The sequence below is a fragment of the Rhyacophila brunnea genome, unplaced genomic scaffold, assembly GCF_057557595.1.
Source record: "Rhyacophila brunnea isolate RB1 unplaced genomic scaffold, BYU_Rbru_1.0 scaffold_1, whole genome shotgun sequence".
Classification (NCBI taxonomy): Eukaryota; Metazoa; Arthropoda; class Insecta; order Trichoptera; family Rhyacophilidae; genus Rhyacophila; species Rhyacophila brunnea.
The window spans coordinates 14,832,154-14,852,103 of record NW_028232751.1 but is presented as its reverse complement, the minus strand read 5'-3'; positions in this window follow the sequence as shown (position 1 = coordinate 14,852,103).

Genomic DNA, 19,950 nt, shown 5'->3' with positions numbered 1-19,950 from the left:
TCCCGAAAGCCGAAATCCTGAATACCGAAATCCCGAACACTGAAATCCCGAATTGGCGAAATCCCGAATGGCCGGAATCCCGAAGGCCGAAATCCCGAAAAATAAAAAAATACAAACATCAATAATTACGCAATCTTGAATTACGCAACTTTTATAAGAGTGACAAAAGCCCATTTTTTATGGAAAATGGGTTTTGCAGATTGCGCAATTTTTTTGCAGTGTAGACAGTTTTTTAGAACAAATGGATTTTGTCTCTCTTGCAAAAATAATTGCGCAATCCAATAATTGTGCAATTCAAGCTTGCGCAATTATTGGTGTTTGTATTTTTTTTATTTTTCGGGATATCGGTATTCGGGATTTCGGCTTTCGGGATTTCGGCTATTCGGGATTTCGGCCATTCGGGATTTCAGCATTCGGGATTTCGGCCTTCGGGATTCCGGCCTTCGGGATTTCGACCCACACCCCCTAAAACCGTGTTTGCTAAGGACCGAGGCATGTCACCAAGTTAATTAAATACAAGCTGTACAGTAAAAGCGACCTGACCTAAATACAAACGCCTAACTTATAATGTGCATATTACTGTTTTTATTTTTGAGGAAACTCCATTTTTTCCTTGGGTTCCACGAAACTCCATTTGAGGAACGCTGGAGTACTATATTGTTATATGTGTACGTTTGAAAGTCGACCGTGATACGTACTGCCTACTACAAGCATTGTTTACATCTTGCAGGCAATGCGGAGCAGGACAATGACCGAAGGTACCGCAGAATGCAGGACATGGCGCAGGGAGACGGGGTCGCGATAATCACCACGGAGAAAAACACTGAAGTCACGGTCATTGGTGGGGGTCACTACGGATTGCAAGCTCGGGCAAAATTTTCAAATTTTCTTGGCAGCTCTCGTGGTGCAGTGCGTAATGCGCTGGCCTTCTATCCCTGAGTTCTGGGTTCGATTACCGGTGAGGTCAAAATATATTTACATAATCTAATATGTAAATTCCTCAAGCCTGGGAGTTTTACCACTATTATTGGGCTTCACGGCCTGTTGTGGTGTTTAATAAAGGAACACTTAAAAAAAAGACCGGAATATTAAGTATATCCAATCTCATATAAAAATGTATTAATGTTAAAAAAGGGAATATTTTTAATTTAATTTAATTTAATTTAAAAAAAAATACGTACAAGAGTATTGATTTCAGTGGGTACCTACCTACTTTCAACATCAGTTTTATGACAATCTATACTTTAAACAAAGACCAAATAATATTGTTTAGTTATGTAAGTATTTAAAACCATAGTTGTAAATTATGTACGGAAAATAGAAGCGGAACTGGAATATGGACCTCACTCCATAGTTTTATCTCATCAAATATTTGTTGAACATCTAAGACTTGTAAATTTGTAGCCATGTACAGCATTTTTAATGAACCTACCTACATAAGTATATAATTACTAAACAAATTTATAAGAAAAGTGAAAATAATGGCTATTTAGAAGATTTAAAAGAAATTTAATACGAGGGTGGGTCAATAATTCCTTAGAAAAAAGCATTAAAACAGTTTTTATTTTTGTATTTTTTTTTTATTTCTCAACATAATCTCCTTGGAGCTCAATACACTTGGTTAGACGTTTCTCAATATTTTTTAAACCGTCAGAAAAATAAGTTTTCGGAAGGTCCTCAAAATAAGCATTTGTCCGATCGATGACTTCTTCATTTGAAAAAAAACGTTGTCCACTTAGCCATTTTTTTAAGTTTGGGAAAAGGAAAAAGTCACTGGGGGCTAAATCTGGCGAATACGGTGGGTGGTCGACCAATTCGAACTTCAATTCTTCAATTTTAGCCATTGATCGTAAACATGTGTGAACACGGGCATTGTCCTGATGAAAGAGGATTTTTTTCCTGTTTAAATGAGGCCGTTTTTCTTCAATGTTGTTTTTTAGCTGGTCCAATAAAGATGCATAATAATTCCCTGTTATTTTTTTTCCTTTTTCCAAATAGTCAACGAAAATAATTTCACGTGCATCCCAAAATACAGTAGCCATAACCTTACCAGCTGATTTTACGGTTTTCGCCTTCTTTGGACATGGTTTGCCTTCGCAATCCACTGCTTTGACTGTTCTTTCGTCTCGGGAGTATAGTGGTGTATCCATGTTTCATCTACAGTCACAAAGCGACGAAAAAATTCATCCGGATTGCGTTGCATGAGCGACAACAGGGCTTTAGAGGCCACCACCCTATTGCATTTATTGTCGACTGTGAGCAAACGCGGCACCCATCTTGCAGAAATATTTTTCATGCCCAATTTGTCATGTAAAATAGAAATGACGCTACCTTTTGAGATCCCTGTAACCTCAATTATCTCACTCAACTTTAATCTTCGGTCACTTAACAGCATATCGTGGATTTTATTGATCATTTCTGGTGTAGTCACCTCTACAGGACGTCCTGAGCGTGGTTCATCCTTTGTTGATGTACGACCACGTTTAAATTCATTTAACCAGTTATAAATAGTTGCAAGTGAAAGAGCAGATATGCCGTGAACTAAATCCAACTCATTTTTTATTTCCTTTGCTGTTAACCCTTTTATATTAAAATGTTTAATAACAGCTCGAAACTCAATTTTCTCCATTTTCCATTTTTCCATTTTTTAAATGTACGAGAAACACACAACAACCCGACCAATCTGATTGAAACTTCGCAGCATACTGAATCGGTAGTGCCGCTGCATGAAAACAAACCGCTTACAGTACTAGTCGCGCCACCTGTCGGCTTTTCTAAGGACTTATTGACCCACCCTCGTATTAAGAATATCCATTTTCCTAGTGGCGGTCACTTTTTTTGTAATAACAACTGTGTATTGTTCAGAATTACTTGGATTTTTTATATATCTAGGGAATAGGGATGCACATTGCACACCATGCGTTGTAAACTTATCAATAAAATTATGTAAAAAATAAACCTTTGCATTTTCTCAAACCAATAAAATAATTCATTCGAATTATCATCTAAGAAAGTCTGACAAACTGTAATATGATAATCTTCCTTGAATTTGTGTTGTTTTATTTAAAATGGGAGCACCGTGGACACCGCCACTGACAGAAACTTTACTCTTAAATCAAACAAAAAACATGTTCCCTCTTAATTCCAGCGTTCCATAATTTCGCAATTATAATGTTATTTCAGATAAATACCTCATAAAAGCTAATCCCGGACATTCTTGATAATTCAACTAAGCGTGATTCCGATTCCCAGCATTCAGGATTCAGGGCTTACACACTGGGTGGCTGGTGCTGACATTTTGCATATATGCAACGTGCATGTTACACAAACACTTTCATAGCGTTTGTTAAATTATTCAGCGACATTTCCACACATTGGCGTCTCTAGGCAAAGTGCCGCATACTTATAATACCATGCCTTTTCATTTTTAGTTTAAAATTGTGTGCAAATGCGTTTAGTACCTACCTACTTACTTATTTTAAAATTTATTTTCGGCTATGTTAAACAGACAAACCATAAATCTTTAAAATTTATATACACACCATCCGCTGAGAATTAGAACATTTCCACGAATTTTACTCTCAATCTGTGGTGCTGACAGGTTTGGAAATATTTCTGTGAAAATTTTGCTTCAACGATGAATCGCCAGTGTAGTATGTGTTACAATACAACAATAAACAATATTTTTAAACTATACTCAATATAACTCAATACTTTCTAAGCATTTCTAATGTCTACCTACCTTCAAACAGTGGCGGGCGGCGTCAGAGCTGACAGGTTTGGATGCATCTCGTAGTGATTTTAGGCTTATCTCCCTATTTATTTCGTAAATTTAAACTGTAGGTAATCCAACCCCGAGCCAAAATTTTGATCCCGGGATTTCGGATTACAATTTGACGATCCCAGGATCCCGGGACTGGTCCCGGGATTGGCATTTTATTTGATATTTAATATATTTTTTTTAAATATATACAAATAACATTTTTAATGCATTTTACATCCATTAAAATATTATGTATCACCCTAAGCCTAAACGAGCTCTACTTTTTCTGTTTAATATTTTTCGTCCTCTAAATTCATTTAAATAAACGGATTTACTATTTTTCTGATTTTACGATAGCAAAAAAAATGGTTATTTATAATCCGGTGATTACCCCTGTGACCAATATGTCTCCAGAATAGCATTGTCTGGTAATGCGCAATGGTTTACTTTTTATAAAAAGAATACAGCCTAGGTGTAAATGGCTGTAACGTCAACCTAAATGTTTCTTGATTTATTTATTCTATTTCTCAAATTCATTTGATGGATGTTACCTACATCGTACATATTATTATGTAAAAAATTTAATTTATGTTAAACTATTTACAAATCTAGTCGATTTTCATTTATAGAATTTTGTAGAATCGATATTGTGTTTAGTGTTTATATAAATATTATATAAGATTGCTGTTTCTGATAAAAAAAAAAAACAATCCTGAAAGTTTCGGGATTATCTTTACCAATCCCAGGATTCATAAGTATCTAAACTAGTTCGGGATCCCGGGATTGGATTCTCTAATTGGAGCAAAGGTTGTGATTGAGAAATCTCGTCTTGAGAATTCATTTTCATTTTTATTTTATTCGGATCTCGGATCTCGAGAATCTTTTGTCAGGATTCGGGATTTCTTTATTATCAAATATTAATTGAAAAAACTATTTTCTATATGAAAAAAGTGGACATAAAACACAAAACGTTCAAAGACTGATCGGGGCATTTAACACAACACAATTAAGCCAACGTCGATTCAAAATGAGCGCAATTTTTGCAACATCAGGGAATTTCGTGTTTTAAAAGCGTACGCGATTGTCAGACGCAGCGATTGACAGTCTGTGTTTTTTGAAATTCTATTTTAATAAGTAATGTTTTGAATTATTTTTGTTTTCCTACTTCTATTTTGTTTGTCTTCTTAAATAAATAAAAAAGTCATTTTTTTACATAAGTATACTTATATAGTTTGACAGACGAAAAGTGTTGTCATGTGGAATATGATAAAAACGTTCAATTGTCGTTCATTGAATCATGCAGGTGCCGATGCAGTGAAGTGCCCTCATTGTTGTTTTAGTGATTACGGCAGATTTTGAAAACTGTCAATTTTCGTTTAAAGGATCAAAATGTGCTACGGGATTGGAGCATTAGTCTGATAAGATTTTAAACACCAAGAACAACTACATTACATACTTTTTTTCCCCGTAGCGGCAGCTCGTGACAGCAGGCGACAAGCACCGTGACATGAACCTCAATGTGGGTAGCCCTTAAGGAGCAAAGTGTTGTACCAATTTGTATTACCAGTACTCACGTATACATGTTTAACGTGGACCCTTAATGGGCATAACGCGAAAAGATCAAAATAGAAACTCATGGATAAGGAAGTAGACAAGTACGCGATGTATGCAAACCGATAAAATGGCAATGTATCTGTATAAATGGCAGTGGTACCCAAGAGCACTAAACTACCACAAGGGGACGCTTTGAAATTCGCTGGATCGGCGAACTCGTAGCGAACAGCAGAGAACTAATAACTAGGGAGCGGATATATATGCAACAAAAAACATGATTATACGAATGCATGTATGCACTTAAAATCAATAAAATATGCACTAAAACTGAAGAAATATGCAATTAAAAATTTTCATTTTTTGTGGGAAAAAATTGTAAATACACACTTCACCCAATATTACTGACAAAAAATCGAATAAATGCAATGTAATGTAAACCAAACATAACTTCAAAAAAACAAAAACGACACACTTACCTATTCCTAAACTATTTTCTGATTTTTCCCGAAAAAATAATTACAATATTTTTCAATTTTCGCATAGTTAACTGTCAGTATTTTGGTTATATGCGGAAAACGACCTCTCAACGTCCACGGAGGTGATTGGGCAAACTTTAAATAAAAGTGCCCGAGTTGACTTCACCTTTTCTGATAAATCCAAAGCCCGGAGATGACATTAAAAATACAAGTGCATCTAAACTATATACCTTCCTAACTTAGTTATATTTCGATAAAATAATTAAAAAAAAAATATATATATTGAAAAGCTCTAAAATATGCATATATTTATGAAATATGCACTAATGTCTCAAATATGCTCTATTTTTGGATTCTGTGTCTTTCAAAACAGATTTCTGTGCAACTTTTATAGGGCTTGCGCAGACAGAGAGCGGTCGGAGTTCTGCGTTCAACCGACCGTTGACCGCTAACGTTCAGGGACAGCAGACAGGTGGCGGTCAACAATAAGCGTTCCATTTGTATACAAACGTCGTTGTGACACAGGCGCTGCATAATGCGAGACCGTTAATTCCGACTGCGAGTGGAAGTGAGAAAGCACCGCTGTTGCGTACTCACTCCCCCGTGTGGTTTCGCTCTATGTTGTGTGACTGCTCAAATTCCTATGACGGGACTGGACGGGAGGTACGGCGTTCTTTGTAATTCCGGGCATAGAACTCTAGAACTCTAGCGTTCCAATTGACCGGCGCGGTCTGACCGCCGGCTGTGTACCCATACAGTATGAAGTCCATACAGTACAAAGAACGCCGAACTCCGAACGCGGAACGCAGACCGCCTGACCGCGCTCTGTCTGCGCAAGCCCATAGCTGCGCATACACCCTAACAAAACATGCACTAGCTATAAATCCAGGCAGTGTACTAATAACTAAAACAGTGGAAGACTTATAATGACGATGTATAAAAGTTGTACGTGGTATAACCTACCTACCTACCTATTATTTGGATTCGTCCAATTATTATATCAATAGGCAGAAGCGCATTTAGTTGGCGAAGTGGCCCGCTGAAAAACAAAATAATAAATTTTCCCGGCGATGCAGTCTGTAGACAAGGCAGGCAGCGTTCGGACGTTTCCTCCGCGCATGCGCACACCGATATTGCTGGCTGCATGCGGGAATGCGTCGGTCGCATATTATCGGTCTTTTCCCACGGGCGCACCCTGCCCCTCCGCGGCCCCACCCTGCCTTCACAAAAACCCCACATTTGGACCGGGCTCCCTTTACTCTTTTGCCCTTTCTTGAACGACAGCATCTGCCGTGCGCTACAAAAGCAACAGCCCATTATAATAATAATATAACTCAGGGTTTCTCAACCTTTTCCTAATAGCTCGGTACGACAACAATGCGACATCCATTGCCGGGGCAGGGCGGGGTATCGACTTATTAGATATACAGATTATAGAGTCTATTCGATATATTATTATATTAGTAGTGAGTAGGCGTACCGTACAGGGTCTCCGGGTTCGATTCCCGAGAATCTTACAATACATACATATGACATTCTCAATTCTTAGTGTTTCGGTGATATATTCTGCCACAGTAATTAAACATTGAGCCCGTGGTATCTCGACAATTTACCCCGAAATGTAATAATTTTAGAATCATGTATTCTCATAATCATGTTTATTAACAAACAACACTAAGTATATAGTAAATATTAATATATAATATATAATAATTATATATAAGAAATCGAGGGTATACTGACAGAAAGCATCAACTCATTAAAACAAGTTCTGAGATAATCGCAAAAAGGACTTTAATTTTTTTTTCAAAGCGTTCTCCCACGTACATTTTTTATGATTTAAAAACATTTTTTCTACATTATAAAGACTAACCTTTATGGCAAACACAATATACAACATGTTACAAGTCCTGTATTTTGTATACGCAGAACGCATTAGGTCATTATCATGCTTTCTATCAGAATAAAAATATAACGATATTATTTAATAATGTTTCTATTTTCTCATCATTATATCCTATGCCTTTGTGCGTTTTACCAGGACGTAGGTCGTAGGGCGTAAAATTGTATACATTTTGGCATTTAAAACAGCAAAAACTGAAATAATGCGTTCTGTCAGTATACCCTCGAAATATAATAAGGTACTTACCACAATTATTTTAAATAGAATGAAAAAAAAATTCTCAATCGATTTTATAAAATACCTAGAAGCATAACATATGCATAGCATGAAAGGGGGACATATTACGCATTATTCGATAAAAATGAAAAATACACCGGACACGGACATTGACCTCAAAAAAGAGGACTTTGTTGAGTAAAAGAGGACGTCTGGGAACTTTAGTAGTGAGCATAGACCGGTGTTACCATCTTTTTGCGACCGAAATATAGTACGCGGTACAATAAATTATAGTATTTCGGCAAAAATTATAGTACGCGTTGTTACATGTTGAAAATGTATAGGAGTTTTGCTTCTCACAAAAAATACCAGAGAATTTGAGAAATTCCTTTTTATTTAGGTACCTACCTCATCCAACCAAAACCGCTTACCGATGAATTCAAGAAATTTCATTTTAAACCAAAGGTTTTTCTAGAAATTTTTTTTTACAGGTTCTCCAATTTTTCTTATAAGTATTGCAAAATTATAGTAGATAGGTACTTTGCACCAATTAATAGTACGGAAATATCGAAATTTTAGTACTCTTTACGTATTTTTTCCAATACTCAAAATTACATATAATATTTGGGTACATAGTACGCAGATGACAATTCTAATACAAGTACATACTATAATAATTATAGTACGGTTTACAATACTGGCATAGACTAACATTTAGCAACCTACATTATAGTATCGGACACTATGCTTGCCACTGAAATCAAACTGGTAAACCTACAGAAAAAAATTACAATAATAATAATAATACTATGTAGGTACATCTAATAAGAGGTTCGTTGGTAGGTACGTATCAGGAAACACAGAAATAGTGGGAAATGTGTTACCTTCTAGGTGTGGTAGATATTAGTAACAAATTTAAATCTCGAGTGTGGTGTAATATGGGAGGACTTAAACACGACGTGTTAAGAATATTATGTTATTTTCAATGGTTACATCTGTTCGTATGCATCAAAGTTTGTCACGTAATAGAAACACGCATTCAATATTGGTGAATATTAAAGGATATTCCGGTCGATTTGTATTTGAAATGTTTTACCGTCATTAGAGACTTGCTTTGCATGTACTTATATCTTATTAATCTGTTCTGTGGACCATAGTTTGAAGTTTTTAATCTAATGCGCATTTAATTAAAAGAGGATATTTGACTTTGACTCAACAAAACTTTTCACATTTTGATTATCATGTCCAGGTAATTAATTGTCTTTTATCTTATTTATAATTTCATATCTGGCATTTTTAATTTTCGATTTCAAAATTTTTGGATTCTTAAATTTGGTTAATTCTTAATTCAAATACTACATGACCATGAAAACTTAATAAACTAAATTTTAACCTTAAAGACTTTAGACCTTAAAAAATATGTAATAATAGGGTGCGGTCCGATTCAACGAATTCACATTTTATTACATTTTTTTACAATTGTAAATTTATCTTTGACTTAAAATAAAAAATATTTTTCTTTTTAATGTTTTCAGATACATATTTATTAATTAATACAGTTGAAATTGTAAATCCTAAATTGCAAGCTTCTTATTTTTCCGCTAGGTCCCTCTTTAAAAACGGCTCAGTAAAGGCTTTACCTTAATAAAGTAAACAAAAGTCTTACAATTTTCCAGGAACAACTAATAATCATTAGTCGTTAGATTCACGTGGAATATAAAAATAATTACATGTAAGATATAAAATTACCAACTGAAACCTACCACCCTGGACCACCTCTCTGCGGTTGATGGAAAATTTATTAAAAAATAAAGTTTTACAGTATACCTACTTATTATACAATTTCTGTTTGCTTTAATGGTCACTACAATTAAGGGCGAACGTGCTCAGCGTGGGTCAAAATGGAGCTTTTTTTCTATTTTCAAAGCATGATCCTGGACATACCTTAAACGTTGTAGATAATCTAATATCACAGTTGAATGGTCAAAGACATAGCTTATAATTAGTATCTTTAGAATTATCTTCAAATGTGTTAATCTTGCCCATTTTTTTAATAATAAAATGCCCAATTCTTGTCAAATTTGGGATCACAGAGATTATCAATATAATTTTTTATCGTAAATATTTCACTATAATAATGTCGATATAAATTATACTGATGGTTTTATAAATGCGTTTAAAAATTAATAAATGTAAAAACACAAAAACACCACTGCACATTTATGTACTGAAATATGACTATATTCAAAAACATTAGAGCGAGAGGTTTAAAAGAAAACTATTTTATGTAATAAAAATACTTTATGCAGTCATCAAATGTTTAAAATAAATATAAAGGATAATAAGGCTTCAAAATTATATAAATAGATTATCTACAACGTTTAAGGTATGTCCAGGATCATGCTTTGAAAATAGAACAAAAGCTCCATTTTGACCTACGCTGAGCATGTACCCCCTTAAGCATATTTTCTTTTTAAATCAATAGTGTATCCACGGTTGTGTTGCCTTTTGGACGAGCGTGTAACAAGGTTTAATTCACGAGAAATAGGGATAGGCATTAAACACGTGTTAAAAAATGTTATTTTTAATAGTTACATCTGTATCATAAAATGTATTAAAGTTTGTCACGTAAACAAAACGCAAATTCAATATTGATTATATTTGAAAACAGTTGTTGCGTTTTATGGTCTAGCCAACATTAAGTCGTAAACGAAAAGTGACATCAAATCTTGGTCTATTAGGATTAGATTTCACATGTATTCTGTTCCGTTTGTGTAGCCATATTCCATAGATGTAGTAAATAAATAGATGGAGTGTTTCTGTACTGAGATACTACTAAATACGTCGCCAGAGAATTTTAAAGTCCAATGAATAGACAATGCCAAACCCACTGTGTTACCCGGAACGAACCATAGAACAGATAATAAATATAATTCCGATAGGCTATAATATAGTATATATATACTAATACAGTAAAGTGTGACGCAGGGTTTTAAATGTGTGAGTGTCCTACGAAAATGAACGACGTATTATTATTAGTATTTCAGTTCCCATTATTTCTGAGTTCTCTGGATCGAACCGTCTTTATATCATGCCAATGCCTCGTTAACAATCGATCTATGCTTCGGACCATAGATAATAATTAATAATGCTTCGGACGTAACTAATTTAATTGACTAAAAACTCGAATCATATTTTGTTAAAAGACCACTCCAATAAATTATCCAACGGAATCTATTTGAGGCATGGGCCTCACATCATGAAGCGGGCCCCCAGGCTAGGATCTTTGGCGGCCCTCCTACCTAAGGCAGTGTGACGCTCTACAGTAGCGTTTTCCAAATGGTATACGCAGTAAAATCAATGTGTATGTTTAGCGTTTCATTGTATATTTTAATACATTCATTAGAATTATGGAGATGTCGAGTATTGATACACAATTAAAAATTGTATCGTACAACCACATAACTTTAATATTATTGAAGGAAAATAGCGCCGCATGCGACTTTTTTTTACTATTAAAGCAAATTTTTTATGTGTGTTTATCTCACTTATCTGGTCGTCTCGCCTCGCCGGGCCACTCCTGAGCCCGGGCCCCAGGCTAGAGCCCTGTCGTTCCCCCCCTTGTGGGGGTCATGATTTGAGGTGAAATAAAGTACCTACTCAAGTTATTATTCTATACCTACTCCATTATTTTAAAGGTCGACTGTTATATTATTTGATATTTTGTTGTCACCATGAGCCCGGACCCCAAGCTAGAGCCCTGTCAGTCTCCCCCCTTGTGGGGGCCATGATTTGAGGTGAAATAAAGTACCTACTCAAGTTATTATTCTATACCTACTCCATTATTTTAAAGGTCGACTGTTATATTATTTGATATTTTGTTGTCGCCATTTGTTCTTCATTCTTCTTTCTCAGGATAATAATAGTATGTAATCTATTAATTGTGGTAACTTGTCTAAGTGACGGGTATATCTACCATTGTACACAAATCTTTTGGTGAGGGGGTGAGTTGGTGTTAAAATTAGTTCAACGTAATTACATAATAGAGCCATATAAAAATGTACTTAGGCCAAAGCCAAACAGGTAGGTGCCTCGCTTGGTGCTAAGTGATACTCTACGACCTAGGTGACATATCCTAGCGAACGGATGCACACTATACCATTGCAATGGCCACACTGCAAGCTTCGCGCCTCGCTACGTGATTGTTAGTCACCTAGTGAGTCTGCTGGCGAACAGACGGGTTAGTTAATTTTATTGTGTCACCTAGTGATTTTGCAAGATGAAGGAAATTTTAATAGGAGCAATTTATAAAAGAGAGCCTTTGTGGAACCTATCTAACAAATTATACGAAAATGCCCAACAATAAGTCAAATGTTTCTCGGTTCATCCTCAAATAACTAAAAAACTTTTCATCGTATTTCCGAAATTATTTGTGGAGAAGTTGAAACTCTCAAGAGTATTACTAGATGAATTGACATTATGCACCCAACAAGTTCGAATTTGAGACTTTGAGACGAAATTTTAAACTTAAATTCTCTGTGAGAAGTAGCTTTCTGATTAGTTTTGACAGTGACATCGTTGTTGACTTGAGCGCTCCGAAATGTCAACTGAATTTGTACCTAACCACGTAGCTTGCAATGTGGCAGTAGTGTTTTTAGTAGACAAGCATAGCACCTAGCTTAGTACTAAGCGAAGCACTTCGGTGTGGCCGAAGCCTTAGGGTTGAGTAATTTATTTTATACAATAAAATACTAGCTAATGACTCATTAGCTCTGGGGCGTTCATAAACATAATACAATGGCCCCTTTATTCGAATACAAAGGCCTCCTATATTATATCGAGCGCGACACCGGTGTCCCGTATGAAACGGGCATAATTCTCGCCCTTCCTGTCTCTGCTGTAGGAATTGAATAACAAATATGAAACGAACATAACGAGTGAGCGGCAATATAATATCTGGCGGTTCTAATACTCGATAATATTTTTTGTAACACAACAGCTTACAACAAAGCAAGATTATTTCACCTGGTAGATTTCGTGTTGCTCACTTTTAAAAATGTCTGAACTAACCCGGGCTAATTAATGTTAAAACATAATATTAACATGCATTATCATTATAATACATATTATTATTATTATTTTTAACCCTAGTACCTATAACAAGCCATGCGGCCCAATGAAACAGTTTTGCAGTAGTTGAAATGAGACAAACACATAAACTTACAGGTTTTGAGTGTACCTCAGCGAGAATCGAACCCGGAGGCCCTGGAAGAGATGCTAGTGCCTTACTCTAGATCATGGTTTCCCAAACTATGGGTCGCGACCCACCAGTGGGTCGCGAGCGAATATTGAGTGGGCCCTCGCCACTCTATACATGAATTAAAAAAAAATAGGAAGTGATAAATTTGATATTTCATTCAGCTATTGGTAACACTTATAAATTTTTTTTTTTTTGCAATTAGAACAAATAAGACAGCATTAAGTAGTTCCACGACTCGCCACTAGGGAATCTGAGCATTACCAATATTTATGTCCTCTTTTCTCTAAGACAGCTAATAGGTGGGTCCCAAGATTGGAAATTTTTGTTAGATGGGTCGGTGCCCAGTCAACTTTGGGAACCACTGCTCTAGATTATTATAAATGCGATCATGAAGTTGGTAAAAACTTTCAATAAAATATGTTATTACGATATTTTATTTATTAGAAATAATGTACACCATTCGTCAAAAACGATTGGGTGCATTAAATTTGTAATGTTAAAATTAATAGTTATTTTGCAAACAAAAACCATGAAGGGTGTAATATAGGATGCGCCAAAAGAAGTTGTTGCTCGGGTGCCATCCCAAAATTGCCTCACCTCCCAATATATTTGGTCGTAATTGTAATTGAAATAAATAAATTTAGTTTTTATTTTTATCAAACTATTTATATTAGGTATCTATCTATAACAAAAAATATCTCATAAGATAAGTATTGTTAAAAAGTTGTAAATTGAAACATGGAGTCATTATTTATCGTATCGATGAAGGCCAATGAATTTGGCCAGGCACGTAACTAGAGTTGGGTTTCGGGAATATCCCGATGGGAATTCTCGAGATTTTCCATCCCAAATCTCGAGAATTGACATTTTTAACATTTCGGGAAATCCCGGATCTCGAGAATCTTTTCTCGGGATTCGGAATTTCTTTATTATCAAATATTAATTGAAAAAACGATTTTCTATATGAAAAAAATAGACAGAAAACACAAAACGTTCAAAGACTGATCGGGGCAACACAATTAAGCCAACGTAGACTCAAAATGAGCGCAATTTTTACATCAGGGAATTTTGTATCTCAAAAACGTTCGAGATTGTCAGACGCAGTGACAATCGCAGGAAATTCCATTTTAATAGTAATATTTTTAATTATTTTTGTTTTCCTACTTCTATTTTGTTTGTCTTCTTAATCAATAATAAAATCATATTTTTTTTGAATGTGTCTGTTTTTACAATGATTTTAGGATTTTTACAGGTTTTTTTTAAATTTCCCGATTATCTCGAGGATTCTTTTCTGGAAATCCCGAATCTCGAGATTGAGATTTTCTCGGGAAATACCCAACTCTACACGTAACCATATTTCACCCGAGGTGTCCATTGAAGAAAATTCGGTACTGTTCGGTTATACGGAATACAGCGGAAAACGCATTTTGAAAATAGCCGATAAACTGGATTATTTGTAAACCTAACCAAACCTAACCTAACCTAACCCAACCTAACGTAACCTAAACTAACCCAAACTAACAAATAATCCAGTTTATCGGCTATTTTCAAAATGCGTTTTCCGCTGTATTCCGTATAACCCAGTGGTCGGCGAACTCATTAGTCAACAGAGCCAAATATCAATGGTAAAATGATTGAGATTTCTTTTGAGAGCCAAATTTCTTTACGTGTTTAAGTTGATCTTCCATTAATACACACTTGTTACTACTACACCCATAAGGTACCTACATACGTGCACTTCTTATTATGTCTGTGTTCCCAGGAAGAAAACATAAACATAATTAATACATTGTGTCGTCATAAAGTTATAAATCATTCTGATATCTAACAAAAACCAATAAATGTGCGCAATTTGTAATAGAGCTTGCTCTGTTTAATCCGAAATATTAATTGTCTTTTAATATTGTCTCCCATGCGTTAAATTCTTCTTTTGATAGTATTATTTTCGGTCAATATAAATATTTTAATGAAAAGTTTGCATAAGGTGTCCTCAAATTTAAATATATACGAATCTATATGATAATTGTTAAAAATATTCATAAATAAATACATTTTGTATATGGATGCATCATAATAATTAAAGGTTCTAAAACTATTCACGCGTATATTTTTACAATTCTGTATCACAGTAGAATAGTACATACATGTTAATCATACCACACCTTTCAAAATACAGAATAAATAATATCGCATAGTAAGATATAAATTCAGGAACATATCATTAAATTTACCTGCAGCAATGGGCACATAAGAATTACGATAGTCGTAAAGTTAAAATCAATTCTATTTAACCACATAGTAAGATAATACCGATTATTAAGAATTCAGTTTTATTGAATTATTTATTCTTATTACCCACAGTGAAAGTGTGGGAGTGCCGTCGCCTCTGACTTACTGAATTCATACGTTGTTATTTTTTAATATGCATTTGATGGCACCATAAAGGTTGATTTTACTCAAACTATATAATAAGCAGATACACTGATTATTAACTTAATAAAACTTGATATCATACGTAATAATGATCTTATTTATTGATAAAAATTAAATTGTAAGTAGGTATGGTATCCATAAAATTAAATCATGAGAATGACTGACAAACACTTAATGTGAATAATGGCCTTGCATCTTATTGGAAAGTTTGGGAAGTCAAGTTTTCATCTTGTTGTTTTTGATTTTAAGCACGATTCCAGGTTCTCATCAATAAGACGACTTCTCAATTTGCTTTCATAGAAATCGCTTTACTAACCACAAAACTTGCAATAATAACATTGTTGGAAAATTGTATTCAGTAATTAAATACAGAACTTGATTTTTCTTGACTCTTCTAAAGTTCCTCAACCGCTCTCTTTCTTTCATCACTGACAGGATATTTAGTGCTAAATGACGTGACAGGGCGTGTTTAGTTGTAAAGTGTCTCTCCAAATTTGACTTCTTGTTATGCGTCAATTTTTCCCGACAAATAATACAGGTCGGTAGGCCATTTAAGTTTTGAATAAACGCGAAAGTCTCGGTCCATTCAATTTTAAATTCATGGTTTTCGTCTTCCGTTTTCTTTGCTTCTTCTTTGTAGCCATGTCAAATTGGGCAGAGGGCATTTGTGGCAGAGCCGCACTCAAGGGGCCAAAGAGCCACATGTGGCTCGCGAGCCGCGGTTTGCCGACCACTGGTATAACCGAACAGTACCGAAAATTCTTGAGTGAAATTTCACTTTGCTCAAATTTTATACCTTCATGAATCAGTTCATTCGATGCGCCCTTCAACGTACAACGGTTAATTATTTTTTTTTACATAAAAGTTATATGACTCCAGATAAAATTAAATAAACTGGTGACATGTTTATATATAGAAATTTAATTAAATAATTTTCCGAGTTGTATTTTTACATTATGGAAAATTCGACCACCAACACCCCCGCTTCACGTGCCCCTGAAAGTATGTACTATTTAAAAATACGCTTTATTAAATATTTTTTTGGGGATCCCAAGACTGTCACATTGTTTTTACACTTTGTTACTGAAGGTTACATTATGATTTTGAATTTGATATCGAAACTTCATGCGGAGTTGATCGCATGATTAACTGTTCTGTTGGAGGCCGGATTTGCAACTCAATTGTTGACTGATTTCATTATTATTGTCTATGGTCGATCAATGACCATAGACAACAACTTGACATTTGTAGAGTTAAATATAAAACGTCTACAACGTATAGTTTATCCTCGACTTACGACTGAGGTATGTTCCTATATTCTATAATCTAAGGTTCCTACACTTTGGTCGTAAATTGAGTTTTATACAAAATATGAAAATGTTTTAGGTAATTGACTTTTTGACTACTTTCATAGTAGAATTTGTAGAATAGTAGAACCTGTATAGTTTCATATTATTTATATTTTCATTTCTTGTACTTTCATAGTTATGCAAAAATCAATCAATAAAAATGTAAGTACATAAGTATTCAGATTTTTGTATATATTGAGGTAGGCTCTAAAGTCTAAATAATCGTAGTAATTAATAGTAAACAGTCTTCGCCACTGTTACCTAAATATACATATTATATGTTTTATATAGGTAGGTAGCAATGACATTAAGTAGGTAGCATGAGAATTATTATCAATCAAATATTTACTTGCGATAATGGATGTGCACACAACACAAGAAAGAGCAATGTCCATTATAGCGCGCAAATGCATACCTAGGTAATTGGTATGCGTGCGATTTTCGCGCGTGCATCCGCTGTATCCAATAAAGGTACTTACTTGCTTAAGTAGACGTCAATCAAACAAGAGTTTGTTGTGTAGTTAATATCAAAGTTAGAAATTTGGACTTCTATTGAGCAGTTACGTATGTAGATACATCGTATATCTACAATCCTGGTTTTCTGTAATCGTTTCACGGCTACTACTAATGATTTTACGAAATGACTACCTAAGTTTGGTGTATTATTTTCTACAAGAGTTTAATAGTAGTTTATGTTGATTTTTGTTCGGTTATTCAGGTTATTGGATGATATCTTTGTAAAGAGTGACTGTCTACAGTAGGCTGTCAAGATCCGACATAAATAGTGCTCACTAAAATAATATATCAGTCAAGCGTATTTGTTCTCATTCAATTAAGACTAGGTACAATATGTAGATAGTGTTCGTTAGTTTTTAAAATTCAATTAAACCCTGCCTAATCCTAGACATAGTACATAATAGTAAAAAAATATTCGTTTATCCATAAAATATCTAAAATTATGCCATTAAAGTGTGCTATGGGTGATTTTACAAAAATAGTGCACACCTTTTCAGTCATGCTAATTTGTTTTCGTTGAATGAAGAATCGATAGTGTTGGTTAGTTTTTTTTAAAAATACATTTAGCCCTGCCTGAACCAAACTATAATCAATAAAAAATACTCTTTTATCCATAAAATATCTAAAATGATGTATTGTTTAACTATTATGGTTTGGTTTAGTTAAGGTTTAATTAAATTCTAAAAACTAACCAGCACCATCTGCAAATTGTATTCTTGGTACAATGAAAACAAATAAGTATGATTGTCAAAGGTGTATTGTGCACTATTTATTCCGAATTTAACGGCCTACCTCCACCCCTTGCCACTTTTATTGCCTTAAGTTATTCTACATGTCTACACTATTGTTCAACAACTACTGAAATTGCACCTCATGACCTGTTGAACTGTTAAAAAATCTACGACAAGACAATCTTAATCGTGTATTGGGGAGATGGAAGTTATGAATTACCGAAAGCAATAGAATCAGCTTGGAACGGCCTTCGTTAAGCAGTGGAATGATCCAGCTTTCTAAAATATGTTATAACTCAACAAAAGCTTGCACCCACAGTGAGCGACTTAGTAAATCCGTGGGTCGCGGGTTCGATCTCACGGCTGGTAAAAATGGTTGGGCGAACTGCTAACACCCATTACTCGTAAAAATTTTGTGAATATAACCTTCACTATGTGATAGCCTATATATACTCCACTTAGTAGCGAACACGGTGGGTAATGTATTACGGTTTTTTACAATAAAATGGGATTTGAAAATGAAATTCCGGATGAAGGAAATCATCATATCGGGATTTAAATTAATTTGATGACTGGCAAACTTTAGTTAATATTTATCAATTATTACCCATAATATCTACCTAATTAAATTTAATTAAAATTAAGATTTTCTAAATCGTACCTACTACCCACCAAAACGAAATTTTAACCTTCCAAATACCGATTCAGGAATTGACAGACGTCCAATGGTATTATGACATAAAGCCTTAAATTTTCAAATTGATAGCATAGGTCAGCGGTTCTTAGCATATGGGTCACGACCGAAAATTGAATCGATGGCATATTTGGTGGACCGCAAAATATTCCCAACATTCTTGAGATAATAACGTAATATAGAGATAATAAGATCTAATATTGTTACCAATATTGTATTATTAAAATAAAATCAATTTTTGGTTATTTTATTCTTATTATCTTGGGTCGCTAAACCAAAACTATGAACCATAACAAATAATAATAAATATATAAAAAGTAAACTTTTTTAAATTTAATAAATTGATAAAGTCTCTTGGTTATTCCAGCATATCCATGACAAAGTGATGAAAAGGGCTAAGGCTCGGTCTACACACGCACCGCAAGTTGCCTCAGACTAGCAGCAGATTGCGGCAAGTTCCGGTATAGGTACATAAGCACTAGCTCACTATAACCTAAGAATCGTCTTAATCGACCGCCAATAATTATTCAACATTTCGTAATTATTACGGACTTAGATTATTTTAAAAACTCTGAGTACCTACCTATGAGAGTAATTAAAAGAAACACATTAAATTAAAAAATATTTATTGTTAGTACCTATCCGAAGAAAAAGAAACTAAATCAGATAAAAACGGATTTTTTTATTAGACTGAATTATAATGAGCAATGAATTTTTAAGATAAACAACTTTTCAAATGCGTTTTAAACCATAAAACACATACCTACAAACAAGTAGGTAGGTATTTACTAATAAGATTCTCATGTCTGACAAATTCAAATGTTATCTTTTCAATCTGTTTTAGATCCAGAGCATGAATCTGATAGGTTGAATGAGAGGTTAATAATCATTTTTCTGAGGCTAAGGGCGCAGACACACGCCATCGCAGTAGACGTGCGTCGACGCAAGTCTACGCACATCGACCGCCAATGCCTTGTGTCTGCAGCCTAAGGTCCATATCAGATCGTAAAGCCTGGTGTAAGATGGTAAAATATATTAAGACTGGTAAAAAAGCG